The sequence below is a fragment of the Erigeron canadensis genome, chromosome 4, assembly GCF_010389155.1.
Source record: "Erigeron canadensis isolate Cc75 chromosome 4, C_canadensis_v1, whole genome shotgun sequence".
Lineage (NCBI taxonomy): Eukaryota > Viridiplantae > Streptophyta > Magnoliopsida > Asterales > Asteraceae > Erigeron > Erigeron canadensis.
In genome coordinates, this window is record NC_057764.1 from 15,107,731 (window position 1) to 15,114,036 (window position 6,306).

Here is a 6,306-nt window from a genome sequence, read left to right on the forward strand (position 1 = left end):
CATGCCATTATACTTGTTCTTTAATGCTCTATCACTCTGAAACTTGTGCTTAACAATCTTTTCAAATTGTGGCTGAAGTTCGGTCCATTTAAATGGGGTAGCCCGACCATTCTTTTCAAGGTAGTCATTTAAGAAAGCACATAAAGTAATAACAGCTATATCCGTCCAAGTAAAACTGTTGTCTTCATCATCATTTAGGTCCATCTATAAAGATTATATCAATTAAAACATATAAATTTTCTATAAAAAAACATAAGACTATATTAAGTAGCAAGTATTGATTTCATAACATTGATAATAAGAACAACCAAGCTGCTGTTGGTAATGCCAAGGCTAATCAAATGTTCTTTAGTAAAAGAATCTATTTATGTTTTTTATAGTAAAACATTAACAGACTATTATCCTTTTTTTATCTTCTTCTTTTCTCTCCCATATTGTGTTATGTATTGTCTTCTTATGAAATAAAATACAGATCAATATCAATAGTAAATAAAGGTAGCTATTAAGTATACTTAAATCAACTGATGATCCTATATTATCATAACGGGCAAGAAAACCATATAGATGCATCATATGTAGATGATGAGAAAATATTACCATAAGGTGCTACATATATTATTAACTACATAAGAATAGAACTCTACAAAATAAGCAATGAACATATATTCAGTTAATCAGTGAAGAGATAAAGATGCACTATTATACAACTAAATAGTAGCTCAATTAATAAATTAATAAGACAATGACAGATAATAGGTTGGCATGTGCAATCAAACTTATTCGAAATTTCAAAGACTTTAAAAAGCCCAGATGTAACGACATTAAGCTGAAATCAAACCTAAACTAGTACGTGAAAGCACATGAACTGATAGTATAACTACACCTACATCACCGGATATGTTATCTCGAAGATTCTCCATATCTGCACCACTTCTACTCAAAAACATGCAGAGCATTAAACACAAAATGTAGGACCTTCATCTATAGCAATCGTAGCTAAAACAAAGCAAACTATGCAATTCGTAATTACACAAACAATAAGAGCGCGTTTCAATTCAGAATTATCTCAAAAACTCTCTAATCTCTTTTAAACTTATATTAATTAATACATTAGAAAAAAAAAACACATGTATTATTAACAACGAATGAGAATTATATAACAATTTCAACTATCAAGTCCACTTAGGTAATTGATTACACCTAATTTATCTAAGCACATATAAAGTTTATATTAACTATATCATCATTAAATCGATTTACCAGCAACATAATAATATTGATCAATACTTATCCTTTTTCATATAGGTTAACAAAATTATTTTTTTTTATCAAGAACAAGAAAAGATAAAGAACACATAAATACTCATAAAAACTCAAATCAATATATATGAAATAATAACGAAAAGTAAGGTTCAAACAAGTATAGCAATTAGCAAGCAACTAAAGAGAAGGACAAATATAAGAAAATAGTGTATACTTACAGTTGCAGATCAATAGACATCAAAATAACTTCAAAGAGAGGAAGATTTTGAGAAAAGATATATGTAGAGTTTGTTATTAATCATGCATAGAAACTGAGAGAACCAAAAGGAACGTGGCTTAGATGTGGAGGTTATTGGGGTAATTTTGATAATTAGGGGATGGAGATTTTTTTTGAACGCTGCTTCTATGGGGATTCTTTTTTCTAGCTCTTTGGGGCTTTTTTTTGAAAATAAATAGCCAAAGCCTTTTATATCTAAACCAGGTTTTTTTGTTTTTGAAGGAGTTTCTTTTTTAAAGCTCAATCCCCTAGCCCCTAAAAATACCCAAAAATCCCCTTCCAAACATACACCTAGTCAACTAACTTGTTTGATTATTTAAATAACAATTATGCAATCGTTACATATTGTTTTAAATCATCTAAGTAGATGATAAAAGATTTAGCTACCCATGACAAGATAAATAAAACTATATAATAACTACTAAAATAAAAGAAAGAGTATAGAATTCGAACTATGGTTGGCTGAAGTAATGATCGAAATTTCAAAGTATAAAAAGACCAAAAGTGATTCTCTTTCTGTTGCAGCTCACGAAGACCAAAAACAATTAGTTTTTGGGTTTTTGTCTTTAGCGGCACCTCCCCACTGGCCGACCACCTTCTTCGATTCCCCTCCTAAAGCTCCTTCACAAAACCTCCCTTAATTGTGATCCTCTCCAAAATATATATAGTTAATGTTGTTGTATGGTCTTTTTGGTAACATCGACTTCACCACCTCACGGCCCACTTTCTAAATTTGATGTCTACGTGCTAGAAAGCCCAAATCACCTTACAAATCTTTATTTTTATTAAATTCTAGACATAATGGACTCTTTTGTCTAATGGACCTTCTCTATGAATCTTGATCTAAATCCTCCATCAACTTGACTAAACTTCCAATTGATAGATAAAAACTTTTTTGTTTACATTTTCTCTTTTAACTGCTCAAATCAACTTGTTTTAGGCCATATCCGTCATGATTTATAATTTAAACCTATAATAGAATAAAATTGCAAATTGAGTATAAAGTCTATATAAATGATAATAATTTACACATAAAAGAAATTATATCGCATAAAATAGACATGTATAAAATAGACGATATCAAATTCTCCTACACTTGAGCTTTTGCTTGTCCTCAAGCAAATTCAGAATTAAAAACAATCTTTCCTTTGGTTCTCGATCTCAAGAACATGACAATTATCAAAAAAACCTAAACCATGAAAGTTGGAAAACAAATGAGAATGGTTAAGCAGTTTTAATCTTAATGGAAAATTAAAATGTTTGACAATATTCGAATGATGTACAAGCCTCGAAAACACGACTTAGCACTTTAATCAAATGAGAGAATAATATCTCAACTAACCTACTCCAACTAACAAACTACTGGGATTGAAATATTGTATCAATCAATCAAAGCCTAGTCGTGATGCATACTATTTTACCATAGACTTGTTCTAGAATCAAATTTCCACCGTCATGGCGTAAGCACCAAGCATACCTATCAAAAGAGGTCTTTTATTCGGCTGTAATGTACAATTCTGAAGGCTTACAAAGGTGATTAACATTATGTATGAAATTTTTGGGATATCATTGGTGTTAAAAGGAAATAACACAACAATTAGCAAAGTTTTTACATATAGTCTAGTCCAACACAACCCATATCACTAGTTGCCATCTATCCAAAGCCGAAAATACGTTATTCGACACTATTCCCCCAATAGACTAATAAAACTGATACCATTGTGGTGTATGACATTCAAAACGACTTCTAACCACCATATCTTACCAATATTGGCTTTAACGAACAATTCCAATTTAAATTGAAAATTTATAAACACTTTAACAACCTTTTGTTGGTCTACAATCTTACCAACTTAAATTGATTTGCCGAAAATGAAGAAAATACCAATTGACAGTCCAAGCTCATTTTTTTTCTTTTTTTAAATTTTTTTTTATATTTTCTGTCTTTTCATTTTTCATTCATTTTTTCCAATAAGCTATTTTTACCCTGCCTAATTGGTACCCCTTTTTTGAACTTTAAAGCATATTCACAAATCATAAAACAACAAGCTAATTAGAATAATCTAGACTTGATCAAATATCATGACGAAATCAATATACCCCCAATAATAGAGAATATACCAACCCGACACAACAAAAACAACCCCAAACCATCTATAACTCCCCAACTAAGGCGGAACGATGAGATGTACAAAAAGTCGAGTATTCAAAATAAAGGATTATAAATAACATTCACCATAGCTTTATTTGATAAAATAATTTTACAAATATTCAAGCATCTGAACCAATCCCCAAGTACAATACGTCTACCGCACTTGGATATTAAGTCCACGAAACAAATAACAAGCACATGAAATAGTATACTACAATGATCAAGGAGGATTCCATTGCCCATTACAAGGTTTGATCTTTGACTCCAAAGTGCAATGCAAACAATCATGATGCATATAAATCCTTAAAGCTTATGCTAATTCCTAAAAAGCATGAAGAAAAAGTATCAACTACGAAAACGTAGTTGGTGAGTGCATAGTTTTTATATAAATCTTTGTACATAACCATTTTAATACTTAGAAAACAGATTGCTATTACATTTCGAAATACCCAAACCATATGACCGACAAAATTTTCATATCATATTATCAAGTTTTCCGAATACCATAGTGTCATTTCAAAGTGTGGGAATCCATGGTAAATTACAAAGTTCTCATTTGTCAAATTATCACGAGAGAAAAATATGTCAAACAATTAATCATATATCATATCAAAACCATTCGGTCATCAAGATTTCAATATCGCCAATTTCAACAACTTTCAATATTCCATATGGGGTCCAATGCCCAAACCATATGTTCATTCCATAATAACCAAAGTATGTCCCAAATCTGTCATTAGTAACATTCACATTGATATTTTAGATGAGTTTAGCTTGAGCCACTACTAAGACCCTTTCACGTTGCAAACCAACATAATATATCCCATCGATATAACCATCAAGCACATGCTGTCAATCACGTGCGTTAACCATAATTGGGTCGTGTCATGGAGACGACCAATAATAAAAAGTAGATTAGAGCACCCCTAGGTCGGCAGCCGTTGAGGGCGGCCACGTAGGCGGCCAATCAACCTGTCACCATCTTCGTGAGTGAGGGGACAAATCCTAGTTGTGCAACTCTCTAACTACAGGCCTCAATGAGTTAATAGTAGTGTAACGGGGACTAGACTTTGACAGTACTCAAGCTTATCATATAACATAGATCATATTGAACATACAACATATATTCCTTATCATAAACATCCTTTCAAAATGTCATTTCATAAAAGAAAACAATTTTATTTATCATGTTTTTCACCCCGAAAGTAAAACATATAAAAGAGTTTGAAAGGGGGTTATGACTCACCTTGATATGCCGCATATTATATTCACTTATCCAAAATGGGTACTTCCCATCAATCGCTCCATCATACATTCGTCACGTTTCTTAATCACATTTCAAAGTCAAGACTATCCCTACGATAGGACTAATACACGTAAGTTCCTATCTTATGCCATCACTTAGAAATATCACTTTCATTATGTTGCTATCAATTATGGGAACCAAGTATATTGCTAACATTCGTATCGTTTTGGTTGTAGAGATTGATGATGTAAAAGGTTACTTTAATTACATGCGTAGTTATAAGTTGTTAGATTTTCGGTAACTTGACTTCATTTGTGGTTTCACTTGGCATCTTAGGTTATCATATAGAAATGCCATATTAAGTTATGTTATCCTTATTCATAATTTGTTGTGTAACCGATTTTAGCGCGAATTAGCATTTGTAATATCAATATATTGCTTGGTTAACATAATTACTTATGTTTATCTCACTTAATTATCTTTGTTTTATTTTGATTACACTTATCTCATGAAATTCGTTTAAGTGTTATGGGCCATTATCAATTGGGCCAAAATGTGATGGGTTTTTTAGTGACTTGGGATTAATTTAGTTATTGGACTTAGCCTTATTTGGGTTATGTGATTAATGGATCATAGTGGTTATTGGGCCAAGTGGGCCTACTGATTTATATTCCTTATGGGTTCATTAGTTGGGCTAGGCTAGCCCATTAACTCCTTAGTGCATCTTTTAGCTCATTACACTAATGATTAGCTTCTTTCAAAATTTTCTGTTTTTACTTCACATTTTTATGAAATGTTGGCTACTATTTTGGGGTCAAGACGAATTATTTGTCCATTCATGATTTTTACATAGCGACTTATATGTTTCTAGTATTTTTGTGAATTTTTGGTGAATTTTTAGATAATGTTTGGTGTCCTTAAAAATTATCCAAACACAAACTGTCCCGAATGGACACTGCTTGCGACATCAGAAGTTTTATAAAAGTTCTTGATGTTCTGATTGTTTGAAAAATCCCAAAACTTTATTTTAAGTTTACGACACATTGAAATTACTTTCCACCAAGTATGACCTCCTGGAACCTTATGGATTAGGAGATAGAAATTGTTAAAGTTTATAAAATATTCATACCAAATTATATTTTTAACCAATTTTAGTAGAAAAATCATATCTTTCGTTTGGTTCAGTGTTTTTGAGTAATTATATATATATATATATATATTGCTGGAGAAAAAAATAAATCTAAGTTTTAATCTGGACCACTCAAATTCATCCACAAATTAATCTCAGCCGTCTAAACTAAAAGTCAGACATTCTAAAAAGTCAAATACTATATATAATCCGGTTTCATTAGGGTAATCTGCAAAAAA